Below are 14,023 nucleotides of genomic sequence, written 5' to 3'. Positions count from 1 at the left end.
TGGAGTGTGGCTTGAACCCAGAACCTTCTGACTTAGAAATGTGAGTGGTGCACGCTAAGCCAAGACTGATTACTGACTGACCAAGGCCCCTGGGCCAGAATGTAAAGGCTAATGGAAAAGCAGCATCGTATTGTTCAGCTTGTGTGATTGTTCTGGCTGCTGTAGCAATCAAGCAGAAGAGAAAATTAATCAGAATTAACATAGGAAAGGTTAAGAGTTTGGGAGTCCTGGAATACACTATGATGGGGGGGCTGGTCACAAGCACAAGAAGACTGTTCTTCACACTTTCAAGTATATTGGTACAGCAGCAAGAACTTAACAGTAGACATTGACAGACATTAATAGCACATCAATAGTAAATTACACATCTAGGTTAAAATAAAAATCAAAAGCAACAAGCCTCGACTAGTACTATGTCAACTGTTTCAGAACCTCCAACCCTTACCCTTGAACCTGAAAGTTGTGGGTTCAAGGCCCATCCTTGGCTGATACTCCAGAGTGCTACACTGTTGGAGGTGCTGTCTTACAGTTCAGACATTAAACTGAGGCCCCATCACCCTCTCAGATGGATGCAAACTATCCCATGGCGGTACTTCAAGAGTAGTAGGGGAGTTTTGCCCGGTGTCCTGGTCAATCTTTATCCTCCAACATCATTAATAAATGGATGATCTTGCCATTATCTCAATGCTGTTTGTGGGAGATTTGATTACTGAATAATTAATTGATTGCTGAATAGTTAATAGATTGCTGAATATCCCAATAGTGCAACAGTGACTACATTTCAAAAATATCTCACTGGTTGAAAAAGACTTTGGGATGTCCTGCGGTCATAAAAGGTGCTATATAAATGGAAATTCTTTTTCAGTTGCTGTGATGAAGGTGGATTTGGGCTTTTACCTCACAGCCTCAGCTTCTGTTTGAGGTTTATTTTTGTCAGTGCCATGTGACTTTATTTGAGAGGGGGTTTTGGGACTAGAAGAGGACCTTTTCAGAGGATTGATGAGGACAGGAGGCTTTGGCACCATGCCTGTTTTTGAACTTTAAACACCCCACCCCCAACCACCGCCACCCACCAACCCCCCCACCCCCTCCACCACACCCCCTCCACCACACCCCTGTTACATGTTAACTACACATCCACAAGTCCTGAGCTCCCTCTAACCAAGTAGGCATTCTTCAGTTTGACTGTGGATAATGAGTGCGTCAAACCCCTGGACTGTCTGTCCAGCAGTCCTGCCACTCCACACCTGCAAACTCACAACATAACAGCACAGGGAATGGATAAAGAGGCAAACAGGGGAGGGAGAGAGAGAGAGAGAGAGAGGGAGAGTGCATACAGAGTGAGACAGGGGGCTGAAAAAGGAAAAACATGAAGAAAGTGAAAGGGAGAAAGATGACTGAAGTTGAAAAGTGGGAATAATGGCAATGTAACTTTTGAAAGGTATCAGTAGCAGCTTCTATAGTTTGCCAGCACGAACTTAATCCAAAAATCTTTGAGAACAATTGCTTTATGTCAATATGAAGCCTATTATATTTCAAGATCACCAGTAATGGTTTTGAAGAAAGGACAGTGTAATGTTATTCGTGTTGAGCTTTCATGTCAGCTTCGATAACTCATTCCTTTAACAATGAATATCTGACAATGTTGTTGTATCTACACAGCTTTCCCTTGGAGAACAGCGTAAAGTCATGGCAGGTTTAGCAGGCTGATTAACCGTCTGCAGTGTGAACACTCTTCCATGGTGTAACTGGCTTTATACCATCTGTTACTGAGGTTTAATTCAACACCGCTGAAGGGTTTTATTAGCTCCCATGACGAATAAAGATGAGGGGGCATGCTACCCACTGGGCATGAGTATCCCGATGGTAATTTTAACTCCAACCCAGAGCTTTGGTCTTCACTTGCTGGGATTGTCTGGAGTGGGATTAGAACCTTCCACCCCCCAGCCTTTGGCTCAGTGGTAGTAAGGCTAGCTCCTGTGTATAACAATGGACCAGTTGGATTAGTGAATCTGCATGGTAGAGTTTGCAAGCGGGCTTGTTGACCTTATAATTCGAGCATGATATTTGTTGAATTCCAAAGTTCAAAATCAGAACCCTACACCAAACGCACAAAATTGACAATTACTCGATGAGTCAACACAGCAGCAGTTGTGACTCCAGTCCACATTTGGCCAGGAAACTGCTTCACAAAGATTTCTCGCCAAGAAATACCTCATCATTGTTTTTTTTTGATGTCGACTGAACAAAACGGAGTTAATTGGGAAAATATGAGCGATGTGGAATTTTAAAGGAACAGGCATTTAATTATAACCTGAACGCAGAGGGCTGAATTTTACCAGCTTCTGGGCAGCAGAAACAGAGGTGGGGTGGCTGATAAACAAAGCAGGGAGCTGTGGCAGTCCAACGCTGCCCCACTGGTAGGGGTATTTCCACTGGTGGGCAGGATTGGCCACCCATTTCATGGAGGTGGGCAACAGCTTTGCATTATTAAGGACCATTCAATTTGTTGGCAATTTGCCAATGGGGCTGTGTGATCAATTTGAGGGGAGATGGTGGCATAGTGGTAATGTCACAGGGCTAGTAATCCAGAGGCCCAGGCTAATGCTCTAGGGGCATGGGTTCAAATCCCACCTAGTCTCAGGAATGGTAAAACCATCATTGATTGTCGTAAAAACCCATCCGGTTCACTAATGTCCTTTAAGGAAAGAAATGCGCCATCCTTACCTGGTTTGGCCTACATGTGACTCCAGACCTACAGCAATCTGTTCTAACCTTGCAAGCCTTTCAAGAACAGTTAAGGATGGACAGCAAATGCTAGCCTTGCCAGTGACACCCACATCCCATGATAAAATAAAACAAGAATTAACCAGAATTAATCCCAGATGAGTGGGTGGTGATGGGATGGGGGAAGGGGATGAAGTGAAATGTGAGGAAGGGGCTAGCTGAGTGCTGGCATGAGCTTGGGGGAGACCACAGGTGGACAGGAGTGTATCAGAAGCAAGCTGGCAGAGAATGGGGCTTCAAGAGGGTGAAGGAGCCCTCCATACCATTGTGAATGGTCCAGAGCATTTTATCAGGTTTGGAGAGAGAGGGAACATAGGGCTCCCACAGTCCGCAGCATCTGAAAAAATATGAGAAAGTGGCCATGTGCTTCTGGAGTCCAAGTGCTGGACCACTGAGGTCCTGAAATAAGTTCTGACCAAGTACAATAGCCAATTTTCACACAGCAAGATCCCACAGAGCACAAGTTAGGGGAGTTACCAGTTAATCTATTGCTAGTGGTGTTGACTGAGGGATCAGTGGACCAGGGGAACTCATTGATAAAAACAAAAAAACTGCGGATGCTGGAAATCCAAAACAAAAACAAAAACAGAATTACCTGGAAAAACTCAGCAGGTCTGGCAGCATCGGCGGAGAAGAAAAGAGTTGATGTTTCGAGTCCTCATGACCCTTCGACAGAACTTGAGTTCGAGTCCAAGAAAGAGTTGAAATATAAGCTGGTTTAAGGTGTATGTGTGGGGGGCGGAGAGATAGAGAGAGAGAGAGGTGGAGTGGGGGTGTGGTTGTAGGGACAAACAAGCAGTGATAGAAGCAGATCATCAAAAGATGTCAACAACAATAATACAAAAGAACACATAGGTGTCAAAGTTAAAGTTGGTGATATTATCTAAACGAATGTGCTAATTAAGAATGGATGGGAGGGCACTCAAGGTATAGCTCTAGTGGGGGTGGGGAGAGCATAAAAGATGTAAATAAATAAAATAAATAAATAAATATTTTTTTTTTTCTTTTTCTCTTTTTATAATGGAAATAGGTGGGAAAAGGAAAATCTATATAATTTATTGGAAAAAAAAGAGAAAAGGAAGGGGGAAACAGAAAGGGGGTGGGGATGGGGGAGGGAGCTCACGACCTAAAGTTGTTGAATTCAATATTCAGTCCGGAAGGCTGTAAAGTGCCTAGTCGGAAGATGAGGTGTTGTTCCTCCAGTTTGCGTTGGGCTTCACTGGAACAATGCAGCAAGCCAAGGACAGACATGTGGGCAAGAGAGCAAGGTGGAGTGTTAAAATGGCAAGCGACAGGGAGGTTTGGGTCATTCTTGCGGACAGACCGCAGGTGTTCTGCAAAGCGGTCGCCCAGTTTACGTTTGGTCTCTCCAATGTAGAGGAGACCACATTGGGAGCAACGAATGCAGTAGACTAAGTTGGGGGAAATGCAAGTGAAATGCTGCTTCACTTGAAAGGAGTGTTTGGGTCCTTGGACGGTGAGGAGAGAGGAAGTGAAGGGGCAGGTATTGCATCTTTTGCGTGGGCATGGGGTGGTGCCATAGGAGGGGGTTGAGGCAGCTTGCTCCTGCCCCACAGAACTCATTTCTCATTATCGTGACTCCCTTCTCTCTCCCCTTGTCCAGTCCCTTCCCACCTACATCTGTGATTCCTCTGACACCTTACGTCACATCAACAATTTCCAGTTCCCTGGCCCCAACCGCTTCCTCTTCACCATGGACGTCCAATCCCTCTACACCTCCATCCCCCACCAGGATGATCTGAGGGCCCTTAGCTTTTTCCTCGAACAGAGGCCCGAACAATCCCCATCCACCACTACTCTCCTCCGTCTGGCTGAACTTGTTCTCACGCTGAACAATTTCTCCTTTAACTCCTCTCACTTCCTCCAAATAAACGGTGTGGCTATGGGTACCCGCATGGGCCCCAGCTATGCCTGTCTCTTTATGGGGTATGTGGAACATTCTTTGTTCCAGTCCTACTCCGGCCCCCTTCCACAACTCTTTCTCCGGTACATCGATGATTACTTCGGTGCCGCTTCATGCTCTCTTCGGGACTTGGAAAAATTTATTAATTTTGCTTCCAATCTCCACCCCTCCATCATTTTCACGTGGTCCATCTCTGACACTTCCCTTCCCTTACTTGACCTCTCTGTCTCAATTTCTGGTGATAGACTGTCCACCAATGTCCATTACAAACCCACTGACTCCCACAGCTATCTCGACTACAGCTCCTCACACCCCGCTTCCTGTAAGGACTCCATCCCATTCTCTCAGTTCCTTCGCCTCCATCGCATCTGTTCCGATGATGCTACCTTCAAAAACAGTTCCTCTGACATGTCCTCCTTCTTCCTTAACCGAGATTTTCCACCCACGGTCGTTGACAGGGCCCTCAACCGTGTCCGGCCCATCTCCAGCGCATCCGCCCTCACGCCTTCCCCTCCCTCCCAGAAACATGATAGGGTCCCCCTTGTCCTCACTTATCACCCCACCAGCCTCCGCATTCAAAGGATCATCCTCCACCATTTCCGCCAACTCCAGCATGATGCCACCACCAAACACATCTTCCCTTCACCCCCCCTATCGGCATTCCGTAGGGATCGCTCCCTCCGGGACACCCTGGTCCACTCCTCCGTCACCCCCTACTCCTCAACCCCCTCCTATGGCACCACCCCATGCCCACGCAAAAGATGCAACACCTGCCCCTTCACTTCCTCTCTCCTCACCGTCCAAGGACCCAAACACTCCTTTCAAGTGAAGCAACATTTCACTTGCATTTCCCCCAACTTAGTCTACTGCATTCGTTGCTCCCAACGTGGTCTCTTCTACATTGGAGAGACCAAACGTAAACTGGGCGACCGCTTTGCAGAACACCTGCGGTCTGTCCGCAAGAATGACCCAAACCTCCCTGTCGCTTGCCATTTTAACACTCCACCCTGCTCTCTTGCCCACATGTCTGTCCTTGGCTTGCTGCATTGTTCCAGTGAAGCCCAACGCAAACTGGAGGAACAACACCTCATCTTCCGACTAGGCACTTTACAGCCATCCGGACTGAATATTGAATTCAACAACTTTAGGTCGTGAGCTCTCTCCCCCATCCCCACCCCCTTTCTGTTTCCCCCTTCCTTTTCTCTTTTTTTTCCCAATAAATTATATAGATTTTCCTTTTCCCATCTATTTCCATTATAAAAAGAGAAAAAGAAAAATAAAATATTTATTTATTTATTTTATTTATTTATTTATTTAATTTTTTTTTTTACATCTTTTATGCTCTTCCCACCCCCACTAGAGCTATACCTTGAGTGCCCTACCATCCATTCTTAATTAGCACATTCGTTTAGATAATATCACCAACTTTAACTTTAACACCTATGTGTTCTTTTGTATTATTGTTGTTGACATCTTTTGATGATCTGCTTCTATCACTGCTTGTTTGTCCCTACAACCACACCCCCACTCCACCTCTCTCTCTCTCTCTCCGCCTTAAACCAGCTTATATTTCAACTCTTTCTTGGACTCGAATTCAAGTTCTGTCGAAGGGTCATGAGGACTCGAAACGTCAACTCTTTTCTTCTCCGCCGATGCTGCCAGACCTGCTGAGTTTTTCCAGGTAATTCTGTTTTTGTTTTTGGCAGGGGAACTCATTGCTCCTCTTTTAAGTGGTGCCATTGGAGTTATCGCTTTGTCATGGAGACAGTAATTAATTGATGAGGATATTCACTCCTGTACAGATGCTTTGCAAGCCTCCTTACAGCACTCTAATTCCTGCAAACATTGTACACTTTCTCTAATCAAGCTCACAATTTCTAAACCCTGTAATTCCTCATAATTGCAAAGCTCCTTCCACGTCTGCCTTTTAACTTTACAGCCTCCTCCCTGAAAACATCAGTCAAATCTGGTTGCTGGGCCAAGTAGTAGTGGGAGTTGAATCCAGACAGAGAGAGCCCACAAGCTACTCAACTCTAGGATGCATCAAAAAATGAAGCCCAATTCCTTCTTGAACAGATGTGTTCACGTGTGCACATGTCAGGTCAAGTGTTCGGACAGCAGTCAGAAAGAGGAATGCTGCATTTTGCTCTCCCTCAGTAAGAGATGTTGTGGGGTAAGTGAGATCACATAATCCAGAACAGCCCTGTGAGGGAGACTGGGGGTGTTGATTTGCATTTATTAGTTATAGGGTTATAGAATGTCATGGTGGAAGAGCAATGTAGAAGGTAAAGTGACTTCCTACACACAAACATTGGAACAGACCATTCAGCCCTTCAAGCATGTCCTGTCATTCAGTTGGATCCTGGTTGACCTGAGCGCCAACTCCATTTCCCTGCCATTGCTCCATCTCCCTTGAGACCTTTACCCAACAGAACTCTCTTAATCCCAACCTTAAACATTTCAACTGTCGCAACAGCTCTTTCGGGGGAGGGAGCTCCAGATTTCCACAGCCAATTGTGTGAAGGCGTGCTTCCTGCTTTCACTCCTGAAAGGCTTGGCTACAGTTTTAAGATCTACATCACTGCGGCTGTGACAAAATATTCTGTCTGTGGAGTGTTATGGTTTTGGCTTCCTTCTTTCTGTCATGGTAAAAGCAAGAGCTCAGTCACAGAAAGTGGTCTGGTTAGATTTGATACATAATAGTACCAAAGATACATAATAGTACCCTGGTGTAGAGCAAGGTGGGTTGTGATCAGAGATGTGTAGCCTCTTTTGAACACCTTTGGATTTGCCATCTATCTGTCGGATGGTAACATAGTGGTAATATGACTGGGCTAGTAATCCAGAAACCCTAACATATGCTCTGGGTACATGGGTTCAAATCCCACTACTGCAGCTGGTAGAATTTGAATTCAATTAATAAATCTGGAATATAAAAAGTTAATCTCAGTAATGGTGACCATGAAACTATCATCGATTGTCGTAAAGACCCATCTGGTTCACCAATGTCCTTTAGGGAAGGAAATCTGCCGTCCTTACCTGGTCTGGCCCAAGACAAGACTCCAGGCCCACAGCAATGTGGTTGACTCTTAACTGTCCTCTGAAATATTCAGTTCAAGGGCAGTTAGGGATGGGCAACAAATGCTGGCTTTACACACATCCCATGAAAGAATAGAGGAAAAAAAATTCCACCCAAATATGGGCAAGCACATCGAAACGATATTCAATGACAGAAGTAAACAAAACAAACTTCTATCGTTGGTGCCACGCCAATTCTGGATGCCAGGAGTTGATTATGGAGCAATAAATGAGGATGTTTTAGCACTTTAAAAAAAAAATTGCATTTCCTGAGATGCCAAGGTAGACCATCTCAGGTGACCTCCTTGACCCCTCAAAACGAACTCTCCAATTAAGGTTTGGAAGCCCATCCTAATTCACCTAACCATCTCTGAGCTGGAAAATCATCAGCAGGTAGAACATTCTTCCCACTGATATCTGCAGCAAATATCCCACCGACTGGCCAAGCCTTCAATTCAAATAGAAATGTGCTGCAGTGGACAGGCTCAAGTATATGTTTGATTTACTGATCAATTTCGGTTTAAGAGATATTTAAATTTCCTTTTTCCCAACCAACTTTCTGTCAGAAATAAAAACAGGAAGTGCTGGAAAAACTCAGCAGGGCTGACAGCTTCTGCGGAGAGAGAAACAGAGTTGAATATGACTCGGAGCTTCAGGGTATTCGGCTAAAAAAAATAACTCTTTCTATTTATCTCTACACAGAAGCTGCCAGACCTGCTGAGTTTTTCCAGCACTTTCTGTTTCTAGTTCAGAATTCCAGCATCCGCAGTATTTTGTTTTTATTTTAGGCTGATAGAAAACTGTACTGTGGTGTCTCAGTTGAGTGGTTCCAGCTGAAGTCAGAAGACAGAGAGATAGAAGGGTCAGAGTGATAGCGATCAGCACCACAACAGGACCTACTCAGGATGAGGTCCTGTGCTGTGTGAAGCCGGACTGCGGAACCACACTGTGTTGTTTTCTGCTTTCCAAACAGAGAGGGTTAAGCCTTGAAATATTGTTAGTCTACCACGCGTCGCAGCTTCTGCTGACATCCATTTACTGTTCAATGAATCCATATGGATGTTTATAGCCTAAGCCCTGCTCGAGCAGTATATCTTGCTGACCTCCGTAGCCAAGGCTGAAGGCTCATAATGTAACCAATTCCCAAAATACTGACCACAGTTTCTTGCTCAACCCCTCGACACACGACAAATGACCTACATATCAAACAGGTACATGACAGTTTGTAGAGAATAATAATTTACCCGAGTTGCAGGCGGATGGGGATAGCGAGAGATGATTCAACCAAGAGAAATATTTAGATTATCAAAAATGTGATAATTGATAGCTCTCCCAGTAGCTCACAGTGTAGAAGCACTAATTAACCAAACATAGGTTGACTCACAGACAATGTTTTAGTCATTTTAAACTCAATTTCACTGCTCTCTTCCCGCCATATTCCCCCAGACATCACAGATCTCAGAACTATTCTGAAGTCCTCTGTTTACGCAGCTCTGCACCCAGTGACATCCCTGGCATCCTTTACCAGTTTGCCCTCCATCTTGTACTGTCAGATCTTCACCTGCACTCACAGCTGTGTCTGGAGCAGCCAACTTTAACAGAACTCACATCTGGCCCCCACATCTGGTCCCCACATCTGGTCCCCACATCTGCCAACGGGCACGACTGGAGTATTTTATAAAGGCCAGCTGTTATTTTTTTTCAGCGAATGCCCAGATTTCAAAGTGGATTTGCTCCCCTGCTTGCTCAGGGTAAAGACACTGCCCAGTGGGAGATCCGTGACAAAGGAGGCAAGTATTTCATCTCCAGCCTGTGCAGGGCGACACGGAATCATACAATGGTTACAATGGCCAATCGGCCCGTCAATGCTGTGTCAGCTCTCTGCAAGAACAGCGCTGCTAGTCTCCCTTTCCCTCTCTCTCTCTCTCTCTCTCTCTCCCACCTTTCCCCTGTAGCCCGGCAGCCATTTTCTCTTCAGGTATTTACCCAATTTGTCTTTGAAAGCCGTGATTGAATATACCCGCACCACACTCCCAGGCAGATGCTAACCGCTTGCTGCAGGAAGACGTTTTTCCTCTGGTTGCTATTCATTCCTTTGCCATGTCATTTAGTCCCATTACAGGCAAGGCAACAACGCTACAATTGGGCTCCCTGGTCTGAGGAGCAGGAGATTAAAACTCAGCCAGGCTTCTTGCCCCCTGGGCACTGGGATGTTCACCTTGTGTTCCTTACTGATTAGGGTTGAACTTGAGCAATGGGCACCACAGGCAAGGCAAAGGAAAGTGCTATAAGCAAAATACTGCAGGTGCTGGAAATCTGAAATCAAAACAGAAAGTGCTGGAAAAGCGCAGCAGGTCTGACAGCGTCGGTGGAGAGGGAAACAGAGTTAATGCGTCGAGTCTGTATGACTCTTCTTCAGAGCTGTAAAGAAGGGCCATCCAGACTCGAAACGTTAGCTCTGTCTTTCTCTCTCCACAGATTCTGTTAGACCCGCCGAGTTTTTCCAGCATTTTCTGTTTTTTCTCTGAAAGGAAGGTGACCCTGGAAAGGTGGCGTATAAAGAAAATGAAAACATTGGCACTTAAATAGCACCTTTCGTAACTGCAGCTAATGAAATACTTTTCAAGCGCACTCACTGTTGGAATGTAGGAAATGCAGCAGCCAAATTACGTAGAGCCAGATCCCACAAGCAGCAATGAGTTAAGTAATCTGATTTAGTGATGTCGATGGAGGGATAAATATAGACCCGGACACTGGGGAAAGCTGCCCTGCTGGTCTTCTGATAACATCAAGGGGTCTTTCATTCTTTCATGGGATGTGAGCATCGTTGGCAAGGCCAGCATTTGTTGCCCATCCCTAATTGCCATTGACTGAGTGGCTTGCTAGGCAGAGGGGCAGTTAAGAGTCGACCACATTGCTGTGGGTTTGGAGTCACATGTAGGCCAGACCAGGTAAGGATGGCAGATTTCCTTCCCTAAAGGAAGTGAGCATGACCTTAGTGACATTGACCTGAGCAGGTGGACAGGGCCTTTATCCCGTATAAATAAGCAACTTTAATGAGTATTTAAGGAATTTTGTGCATTTTGGTTCTAAATGTTACCTACAGCCTTATATACTCATCTGGGTGAAGAAGGGAAATGATGGGCAAGAATAGTCAGAAGGGACAAATAGAGTGAAGCTTGCCATGCATTTATAAAATGGAGTGATACACTTTCCTTACTGCCGGTTAACCATTCCTCATTGCTATTTTTGATTTGGTCCATGTTTATTCAGTTGCTAATCTAATTTCAGACAGTCACTAATTACATAACACAGAAACAGGCCATGGCTTGGCCTAAATAGCCAAGTGGTTATGGTACTGGGTTTGTAACCCTGAGATCGAGAGTTCACAATGGCAAACTGTGGAACAATGTAACTTCATCTGAAACAGATGGAAATGGGTTTGTACTCGAAAGAGTTACAAAGCATCTGCATGGATACACACACACCAAGCAAAAACAGAAACAGGCCATTTGACCCAACTGGTCCATGCCACCATTTATGCTCCACACGAGCCTCCTCCCACTCCTCTTCACCTAACCCTATCTGTATATCCTTCTATTCCCTTCTCCCTCATATGCTTGTCTAGTTTCCCCTTAAATGCATCTATCCACTATCCACTTCCACTACTCCCTGTGGGAGTGAGCTCCACATTCTAGCCACTCTCTGGGTAGAGACCTTTCTCCTGAACTTCCAATTAGCTTCGTTAGTGACAATCTTATATTCAACTCCCACTCCTGGGATTGAACAGAAAAATATATGCTGACACTCGAGTGCCGCACCGTGGGAGTGCCACACTGGCAGAAATGCCATCGTTCCAATGAGATGTTAAACTGAGGTCTTATCAACCTGCCCGGGCAGATGATCCCAGGGCACTATTTCGAAGAAGGACTGGGGTGCTATCCCCAGTGCCCTGGCCAATATTTATCCCTCCATCAACATCACAAAAACAGATTATCTGGTCATTAGCACATCGCTGTTTGTGGGAGCTGGCTGTGCACAAATTAGCTGTCGTATTTCCTACATTACAACTGTGACTACACTTCAAAAGGCTGTAAAGCACTTTGAGATGTCTATTGGTCTTGATAAGCACTGTATAAATGCAACTCTCTTTCTTTATTTGAAGGCACTGGTTTTGCATTCATCTGCAAGTAGAGATCTTATCTCAAGGCTACTCCTTTTAAACCATTTGATAATCTTATAGCCCTCTGCCCCTCAGTGTTCTCTGTTCCACTGAAAAACGCCCCAACCTATTCAGTATTTACCCTCAGGCTGTGTTGATGCCCAGAGATGTAATATATCCAGGATAAAGCTGCACTCCCAGGTGTTAAAAAGGTTGATACAATCAGTTAAAGACTTTTAATCCCATGGATGCATGTTTATATTTTTTAAAATCCCATCAGTTTCATTGGTTAATATTTTAGAGATTTACAGGCCATCAGATCTGGTAGCTTTTTCAAAAGTGCAAATAGAAAGAGGTCAACGGAGGGTTTGTGGAAGTTATTGTTTGCAAGCGTGCTTCTTTAGTTTCTCCCAGAACAGAATCCTGACAGGGATCTACAATCAGATGACATCATCTTGTCTGCTGTTGTGAAGGTGAGTCATGCAGTTTGAGGAGACAATAAAGGATTGTAAAAGCAAAATACTGCGGATGCCAGAAATCTAAAATAAAAATAGAAAATGCTGGAAAACCTCAGCAGATCTGGCAGTATCTGTGGAGGGAGAAACAGAGTCAATGTTTCGAGTCCAATATGACTTATTTGGGCTAAAGGAATGTTCTGGGAGTCCACACAGGTCAAGTCAACACCTGATACTCCTTTCACATTACAGTGCCTGGAGATGGCTACATGCAGCCGAGGTCATGCACGTGTATCCCTGGAGACATAATGGCTGCCATTTGTCAGCCACCATTCTGTACACATGTACTGGAAAGTCCACCTATTCAGGTCAACACATGACCTTTCACATCGTAAGTCCTTCCCTGGCTATAAGGAGCTACTGTGACAGGAAAGTGGACTTGCCAATTGAGCCACATCTTATGCTCGCTTGCATAATCTGAAAGGGTTGCTAACTCGAATTGAAGGTACTTCTGGAGGTTGTGTCACATGACCTTCCACTACCAACCGCCCCACCCGGCCGAACAGCCCTTCTTTCCCCTCTCCAATACTTTCATAACTAGTGAACAAACGCCTTCAAAGGAAACAAAAATAAACACACCTTTCTGAAAAGTCCTTGTGATTATTCTCCCTGGTTTGCTCACAGCAGAATCCAAGAGATAAATCATTATCCATTAAAAAAATGGAATTGAGCTTCAAATGTGAAAATCTGTGGTGCTTGTTTCTTTTTAAGGTCTGGATGAAGCCCCTCCCCCTCCACAACCTCCACCACACACCAGTTAAAATTGACCCTTTATTGTCTGGGCTCACCCAAACTCTATTTATATTCTACCTTTAATGTAAATAATATCCCAAGGCAAATGGAAAATCATTTTGACAATTGTTGGAGGGGTGACCAAAGGCTCAGCTGAAGAGCAGGAAAGACCCTTCCCACGTCAAGAATTCTGAGGTCACCAATCAGCTAACAGCACATGGAGCTGCTAATGATCCCGGTATGTTCCAGTCCATGAGTCTATGGCACCTCTGGCCACCAGGTTGGAGAGAGGGGTTTTGAGGTTTTAAAATGAAGGAGGGTTTAAGGAGTAGGATCTAGATGGGGTAAAGGAGAGGAAGGCCCAAGAAATACCCAGGGCCAGAGCAAGGGAGGGAGTATCAAGAGGGAGACATGGGACTGGAAGTGGTGTGGGGACAGAGTGCAATAAGTCGCCAACCCTCCAGGATTAACCTGGAGTCTCCAGGAATTCAAGCCAAATCTCCAGAACCCCTTTGTGAGAAAACCCTGGGAGAAAAATTATAGGCGCATTAAAAAAATTGTGTTCTGTTTAAAAGTTTTGAACAATTTTGTTCATCAACAATAAAAATGTCACGCACGGGGGAAAATGCAGTTGATGTATTGTGAAGAATGATCCAGTCAGGCAGTGGTGTAGTGCTGCTCAAGTGCCACTCTGGCACCTCCTCCAACCAGCGGTAGCCCTGCCTGTGACTCTCCCGCTGCCCAACCCCGAACAGCCCCGCGAGTTGCAACTCCCCTGGAACAGTCCGCGAATCCTCCGAAGCCCCAGTTTCCCCCTTACCCCAG

The sequence above is a fragment of the Carcharodon carcharias genome, chromosome 28 (genome assembly GCF_017639515.1).
Source record: "Carcharodon carcharias isolate sCarCar2 chromosome 28, sCarCar2.pri, whole genome shotgun sequence".
In the NCBI taxonomy this organism is placed as follows: Eukaryota; Metazoa; Chordata; class Chondrichthyes; order Lamniformes; family Lamnidae; genus Carcharodon; species Carcharodon carcharias.
Note: the sequence above shows the minus strand (reverse complement) of the source record.